This window comes from Alosa sapidissima, chromosome 21 (assembly GCF_018492685.1).
Source record: "Alosa sapidissima isolate fAloSap1 chromosome 21, fAloSap1.pri, whole genome shotgun sequence".
NCBI classification, from domain to species: domain Eukaryota; kingdom Metazoa; phylum Chordata; class Actinopteri; order Clupeiformes; family Clupeidae; genus Alosa; species Alosa sapidissima.
In genome coordinates, this window is record NC_055977.1 from 127,317 (window position 1) to 135,858 (window position 8,542).

Here is an 8,542-nt window from a genome sequence, read left to right on the forward strand (position 1 = left end):
CGATAGTTTGAAAAATGCCTAATATCGGCCGATAATAACGGCCCGCCGATAAATCGGTCGGGCTCTAGAGTTTCAAATGAATACCTTTTCTTCTTGAGACAGGCCCGTTTAAGTCTTGGAAAGTACTTTTCCATTTGCATCGGGATTGAGATGATTAGAACCAGTCAATTTGAATGCAACAGTTTTGAACAAATTCATGCAGCTTGCTAATGATGCTAACCGGATTTAATAGCAATTTAGCCTGTCGTCTTGCACGATTGTCTCCGTAATGGGTGGATGCTTATTTCGAGGTTTAAAATCATTGGTGTTCCCTTAACCAATCAGCAACGTTTGGTAATGATGTATGCTGTGCGCCGGAGTTCAGGCTCTTACGCTTACCACTTCCGCTTCAGGCTCTGCTTCCCACGTCTGCTCTCAGTAGTGAACAGACCGCTGGCTAGTATGTAGGCTACCTGACCGCCAGGGCAGTCTCTTCGTAGTGGATATATCCCTAACTTGCGCCAGCCACAGGCCGAGAGTTGTATACCAAAAGCGTCATGTCACCGAGATTATATCAGCTCTTGTCACACGCCAGTTTTCCTCTTATCTCTTCTCGCCGCTTATCAGACGATTGTTGTTCTACGCAGCCCGGTAACTTCGTCGGAGCTACGGAGCTTACTTCGTCCTACACGGGCTGTTCAGACTTCACTCTCGGATAAGTTGGATTGTACTGATGACCTACGTGTTATTTAACCTGGAGCTTGCTCAGTTAAACTAACAGTTGTTCGGCATAAAACAACGCAGCCTCACCTTGAGCTCGGTGACTGGCTAACGTTACTGTCCACAAGCACGGTAGCCTCGCCTGGAGCCCAGCTCAGCCACAGGCTAGCCTCTGTCAAACACAAACACGGAGCGGTTTACCTTGAGCCCAGCTCGGTAACCGCTAGTCCCAGTCAAGCATAATCACATCAGCCTTGCCTTGAGCCCCGCTCGGTAGGCTAGCTAGTAGCTAACATTCCATTCCTTAAGTAGGCCTATGCCGCATTGATTTTGTAAAGGTAATTTGAGAGTAGGGGGGAGAATAACGAGCAGCAAATGTTTATTTGAAAACATGAAAAGTAGTGATGCATGTAGTACACTTGTGCATTTAGGTTTAGTTATCACCATCTGATAAATCAAACTTTTCCCAAAGCCAGTTGGAAGGAGAGCTACAACGTCCTTGCCATTTATAAAATTGACAAGACAAGCCTCTCTTGCTCCTGCTTTAATTGCGTGATGCCCTCGAGAGTTGCGACAACTTCGCGGATAGCTTCTAGCGTCTCTTCCTCCGTCGCCATTGTTGCTGTGCTGTTGAACTACAAGCTTCGCTGGACTACAAGCAACTCGTCAGGCAAGTTCATCACTCAACTGTTCTCTGATTGGCGCGGTCATATGCGAGCCGCATACTGTGGGTTGGGCCAGACTACGTGCGAGGCTGAAATCAAATTTTGGCCGGAAGTACGTAGGATGGTAACACCAAGTCAGAGGGATGCGCCTGTTGGGAGGGAGAGAGAGAGAGTGTGCACAGAGCAAGAACTCATTGAGAGTCTGTGTTGAGGTAGGCCTACTTCTATCACCGACTCTGGTAGAGTTGCACATCTACAATGCAAGATATATTTAGCCTATTTATTTATGGACAACTTAAGGAGGTGTGTGTTGCTTTAATTATCGAATTATATTGGCATTTAAACAAGTCATGAAGAAGCAGTATCCTTAATTCTTCTGCAATGTAGTGCTAGATCGTTTTGCTTTAACATTTTAAACATTTCTCTAGTTTTATTGCATCGTATTCAGCTCCAAAAGTCGGTTCAGTCCCAATTCGGCCGTGTGTGTGTTTCTGAAAATAAAACAAGTACGTGACTACGTTAAATAAACCACTGCCTATTTAGAGCATGTTACATGCATCACGTAATGACGTTATCTGAAGAAATGCGCCGTGTAGGCTAAGCTAGAAGCTAAGAACAGCGACTTTGCTAACGTTACACCAAGCATCACATCAGCTAACATGAATTTGATAAAATCCCTTCCCTAGTTTGTAACGTTATACATTAACGTTAAACTCAAAATGTATGTGCTACATAATTCAGCATGTCACATAATTCAGCATGTCACATGCTGAATTATGTAGCACATACATTTTGAGTTTAACGTTAACAACTTTTCCCAGTTTATGAAGTTGTGTGTCTATGAGCAAAGTAGACATATACTTTGCTCATAGACGCACAATTTCATAAACTGTATGATATGTTGCCTTAGACTACGGTAGGCTAATGCAGCTACTGCTAGAGAGACTAGATAGATAGATACTTTAGTCATCCCCAGACGTGTAACGTGAAGTCGTGCATGGATGTGATGTCTCCGTCCTGCAGTCGGTAGCCAGAGCGCTCTCAACTCCGCTGCCATGTGTGAATAAACAAACGTCCCCCCCCCCCCCCATGTCCCCGGTATAACGTTATTGTCGGGTCCTTAGGAGGTATTTGAAATGACCAAATGCAAATGTCATCCGAGGGACCTGACGGTGACGTCCCCAGAAAGTCCTGCACCGGACGTCACACAATAACCAAACGATAACTTGCTCCGGACGTCAATAAGGTCACCGGAACGTCCGCTAGAGAACATGACGTTCGGGACCAATCGGGGACATCGTGAATGTCGGCATAAGGTCCGGGGGACGTCCCATGTTTGTCGGGTTCTTCTAATGCCTTCGTTTAACATTTAACGTTTAACAATTAAGTTAGGTAACGTAACTAATGTTAAAAAATGTTAACTTACCATTTGTATGTGACATGAACCTAATCAACGACAATTCCCATCAAGTTTTCACAGTAGGCCCTACACTTCTGAAGAAAGTATATTCCTCCATTATGTGTCCGTGTCGTTCATTCCTCCCAGCTGCATGGCTGAGAATCATACCTTCACAGCTTACTCAGGAATACTTTTTAATTTGAATAAAACTCATGCCGCCATGTTGTTCGTTGTGTCACACACCCACCTCAAAACCAACGCTGATTGGCCGTTCGTTTGGTGAACTGATCGGAAAGTTGCCAGACTGATCTGCGAGTGAAAACCTGAAGCTCGCGAGATCAGGATGGTCTCACGAGGCTAATTCCTTGTATTGTTTTGGTATAACTGTTAAACTCGTTTGCTTTTGACTTTTAGGTTCCAGACCAGACCAGTGGTGATGACCGTGTATGACATTACGTGTGTGGCTGTCTGTGTGTACACCTGTCAACCAATCTCTGGCAATGTTGCTAGAAACATACCTACTAACATACATTCTTAACATGTGACCATATCTCAACATATCTGTGTACATACCATTTAACCATACTGAGACATATCCAAGATCTACACTGAGACATTCTGAGAACTATATTGTTGTGTGAGGACTATACTAACTATATGAAACTTGTATACTTGTGAATCATATTTGTCAACCATTCATACCTTTGAATCACACCTGTGCTGTAACATCTGTGAATCATACCTGTGCTGTAACATCTGTGAAACCTAGATGTACTGTTAGACCTCTGTTCTGTTTTTAGACCTGAGCTGTGCTGTGTGAAAATTAAGATTCTAACCTGAGTTCTGTCTAAAACTGATAATCTGAAGGGCTGACTCTTTTATTCTTCAGTATATATCACCATCAAATTTGACCTATTATCATTAACTGAGGCCTCTAGCTGTTGCTGCCAGTTCAGAATTAAAACTGATAAATAGATCTGTCTTAGGATAATATGATTGGCATCATCAAGTTCTGTAAGAATGCAAATTCAGACATTTGGTTTCTCCCTTATCCTTATTGGTTAACTTTAAAATTGATTTCAACAACTTTGATTTTTTGACTTCAAGCTTGCATTGGTTGTTAAGTGTTCATTAGTGTGTTCTGAGTATCATTCTGCTGTTTCTGCAGTACTGTATTAAAACAAAGAATGTTGATCAATATTTGCGATTATTTGTACTGACTGTCATATACTCTAAGCTAACATCTAACCAAGTAAGTGGTTTTCAAGAATACTGTAAGTCTATGTAATCTGAATAATCATACTTTAAGTAGATAGATAGATACTTTATTGATCCTCAGGGGAAATTCAAGTAATGTTATACACAGCAGTTTTTACATTTACATGCAATGGTCATTTCCTGGAATTACATTTTCTAGTTTTTTTTTATGATATTGTAGCGTCGGTGGATGTACATGTCTGACGTTGAATAAGTGTCTCCCAGAATGCAGTGCGAGTGAATGCTAGAATGTGTAATGTCGGTTATAATAGTTGTATTTGCGTTTACCATGTTGTGTAGTTGTTAGCGTGTTAGTCTCTTTGGTTGTACCTCATGTGTTGATGTGTGTGGTAAACCCTTATTGTGTGTTACAAAAAAACAGCTAGAAACCAGCTAATGCTGGTAGCTGGTTTTAGCTGGTCTTTGCTGGTTTTCTTCCAGCTCTTGCTGGTCTTTGCTGGTGTAGCTGGTTGGGCCACCAGCTGGATATGCTGGCGTGACCATCTGAGGAAGCTGGTCATGCTGGAGTGACCAGCCTATCTTGTGGGATACAGCTGGTGCAAGATGGTCATGCTGGTGACCAGCCTGTCAAGCTGGTCATGCTGGTTTGCTAGAATGACCAACATAAGCTGGCATGGCCAGTTAAACCAGCACTATAGACCAGCAACACCAGCTAAAATGACCAGCTTGAGGTGGTACGACAAGCAAAACCAGCTGAATTACCATCATAAGCTTGGAGAACCAGCTAAAGGTATGTTTTCCCAAGAGTTTTGCTGGTCTAGCAGGTCAACCATCATAGGGTGGTCAAACAAGCTGGTCAACCAGCAAACCACCTTTAGCTGGTCAGGCTGTTTTTTTCAGCAAGGCTGTTGCAGATTCCGACTTGCGGAAATGGACTCCCACAGAAATTTAGCCGCAATCGAAGCCAAGCTCATGACCTTCATTGAGACAGGAAGGACACCAGGGAAGAAACCGTGTGTTGACTGCATCAAAGCTGCTCCTCATGTCCAGGGACTGGATAGCTATCAAATATTAGGTCAAAAATAGAATCACCTCCTACAAAAGGGAGACAACCCTGCTGAAAAAAACAGCCTGACCAGCTAAAGGTCAGGCCATTGCACAAGATTGCACAGAGGTTTTAGGTTCTTCCAGAACTATTTTAATTTGCATTGTTGCACCATTGCACAAGTCTGCACAGAGGTTTTAGGTTCTTCCAGAACTATTTTAATTTGCATTGTTGCACCATTGCACAAGTCTGCACAGAGGTTTTAGGTTCTAACGTTTTGAAATGGGTCGCAGGCATCCATCTATCAGGTGCTGTATTTTTTATTTACATCACATTGGTTTACATTTAACATGCTCTTGCGTATTTTTTTACATCACATTGGTTTACATCACATTGGTTTACATTTAACATGCTCTTGCGTATTTTTTTACATCACATTGGTTTACATCACATTGGTTTACATTTAACATGCTCTTGCGTATTTTTTTACATCACATTGGTTTACATTTAACATGCTCTTGCGTATTTTTTTACATCACATTGGTTTACATCACATTGGTTTACATTTAACATGCTCTTGCGTATTTTTTTTACATCACATTGGTTTACATTTAACATGCTCTTGCGTATTTTTTTTACATCACATTGGTTTACATTTAACATGCTCTTGCGTATTTTTTTTACATCACATTGGTTTACATTTAACATGCTCTTGCGTATTTTTTCTACATCACATTGGTTTACATCACATTGGTTTACATTTAACATGCTCTTGCATATTTTTTTGTTCAGACCTGATAAACAAGCATTCATTGCACAAAACCTGTCTGCATAGAATTGTTCTGATTTTCATTTTGCTGGAACAGATACATTCTTTATTAAACGGTTAATCCAAAAGTTCTTGCTTGGTATTCTTGCTTTTAGTCCCCATCAGGTTACACACAGACCAAACAGCGCACAATCTGATGACATCATAAGTCCCCATGATGTCCACTTCTCAGTTCCTCGTGAGTGTTGAAAATGTTAAGTAATCTTAATCTGACTTATCGAGGAAACATACAAGGATACAAGGAAGTTTATTGTCACATCCATATAGTTACTGGAAGTAAGAAATGCAGTGAAATTATGTCTGGTGTCAGCCTATTTGTGCAAAGGGGGGGGGGGGGGTAAAAAGTGCAGTAGAAGAGGGGTTTAGTAGATTAAGTGGCAAGGGCTGCATAAGAAAGGTGGGGGAGGATTGTAATTGGGGGGGGGGGGGCACCAACAAGGAGCACCCAAGAGCAACAGGGGCAAGGAAAAACTCCCTTACCAAGGAAGAAACCTTGGGCAGATCCACGGCTCAAGGGGCTAACCCAACTGCCAGGGGTCTTGGTGTGTGTGTTGGGGGGATGACAGGGGAGATGGGATAGTGTGTTGTGTATGTGGGGAGAGGGCAGTGTGCAATATGTGTGTTGGAGAAGCTTCCTCATGAGACAATGTGCTGTGTATTGGGGGGGGGGGGGGGACAGTGTGCTGTAAGTATGTTGGGGATGTGTGTTGGAGAAGCTTCCTGATGAAATAATGTGCTGTGTATGTAGGGGAGGGGGGGGGGGGGGGCAGTGTACTGCAAGTATGGTGAAGGGACTTACTATTGCAAGCAGAGAGTACTGTATGTATGATGTATGTGAGTGATGAAGATGTGTGTGTGGGCGGGAGGGGAGTGGAGCAGTGACTGTGTGTGTGTGTGTGTGGGTAGGTGGGGGCAGTGTGCTGTAAGTATGTAGAGGATGTGTGTTGGAGAAGATCCTGAAGACAATATGCTGTGTATGTAGGGAGGGGGGGGGGGGGCAGTGTGCAGCAAGTATGTAGAGGAGGCTTATTGTAGCAAGCAGTGTGGTGTATGTATGTGAAGTGATGACAGTGATGATGTAAGTGTGTGTGTTTTTTGTGTGTGTGTTGGGGATGGGGGTGGGGGGGCAGAAAGGCTAGGCAATCAAGGACATGGGTAGATGGAGGAGAAATTAAAAATAATAAATAAAAAGTTCTATGGAGATGTGCAAAAGTTGGAGTTACATCAAGTGATCTTTGCTACAACAGGGGTGTAGGTGAATCAAAGCTGTTGAAACTTTAACTCTAGCACCTTCAGAAAGGCTGGTACTCACCATGCACCTGCTGGTCATGGGTCCCAGTCAGGTAGTATAAGACAGTATGTGTGTGTGTGTGAGAGTACATGTGTGTGTGTGTCTCTGTCTCCTCTGTGTGTGAGAGAGAGCAAGAATAAAGAGAGAGCTGTCTGATGAGCTCAGAGGTATTTTTAGGGTTTATCTCACCTGGAGTGTGGATCACAGCTCCTCATCACTCTCTCTCTCACACACACACACTCAGAGAACACTGAGGCGTGATAAGCAGGGAGGGGAACCGTAATATCACACCAAACACCAGAAGTCAGACGGGACGAACTCACAAACACACACACACATGTACACACACACACATGTACACCAAAAGTCCAACTCACACACACATACACATGTACACACACACATGTATTCTCACACACACAGAAGTCAGGACGAATTCACAAACACATACACATGTACACACACACACATGTACTCTTACACACACTCACACACAGACACACACACACACACACACATGTACTCACACACACAGAGGAGACAGACACACACACATGCACACACACACACACATGTACTCTAACACACAGAGGAGACAGAGAGGCTCTCTAACAAAAAAGAAGGAAGAAAACATAGAGAGACAAAGTACGAAATGTAGACAAATGAATATTTAACAGAACCCAACATTAACCAAACTGCCCAGAAACATGCATGACTGACTGTAAGTCTGTCTCTCTCTCTCACTCTCTGTGTGTATGTATGAATGGTTGGTTGCCTTCACTGATTTAAAGTATTTCAGCTTTGGTAGAGAAATAACAACCATTCTGATGAGGGTGGAAAAGCTCAGGACCACGGCTCTGATGAGGGTGGAATTAGGGCCCAGGCTGCCCTTACACAAATTAACCATGTTTTTTCGATTTCATGTTTTTTGGGTAACCATGACTATAGTTTGACCATGGTTTTTTGTAACCATGGTAACCATGGTTTATCACTAGTTGATAAATAAGCACCATGCCCCTCAGACAGACAATAATTCTGGGCCCTCTGGGGGCCCCCTGTCAGTGCTGGGCCCTTAGAGTCCTTACTTCCTCGCCTGAGCTGCGTCCCTGATGCCCCGTGTGAGGGTTGAACTCACAACATTCAGATTACGAGACTGATGTGCTACCTACTGTGCTAACAAGGCTTGAGCTACAGATGTCAGTACAGACACCTCATGGTTTATCACTATTGTTTTATCATGGTGTCACTCTTGTAACCCTTGTAAGATGTTCGGATCTGTGGGACCCGTTTTCAATGTCTGGTAAAATTATGCTATTTATTATTTCTTCTAACTCAAACTCATTGACATTGGCTCATTTTCTGTGAAGAACATACCCCCCACACACATAACTATTAC

The 8,542-nt window shown here is 43.0% G+C and overlaps 1 non-coding gene across 1 annotated transcript; it reads right to left on the bottom strand.

Annotated features, from left to right (window-relative positions):
* Positions 1-8,256: 8,256 nt before the first annotated feature.
* On the bottom strand, positions 8,257-8,329 carry trnat-cgu. The gene has a single exon. It is a non-coding gene; the product is annotated as a tRNA-Thr (tRNA).
* Positions 8,330-8,542: the final 213 nt, after the last annotated feature.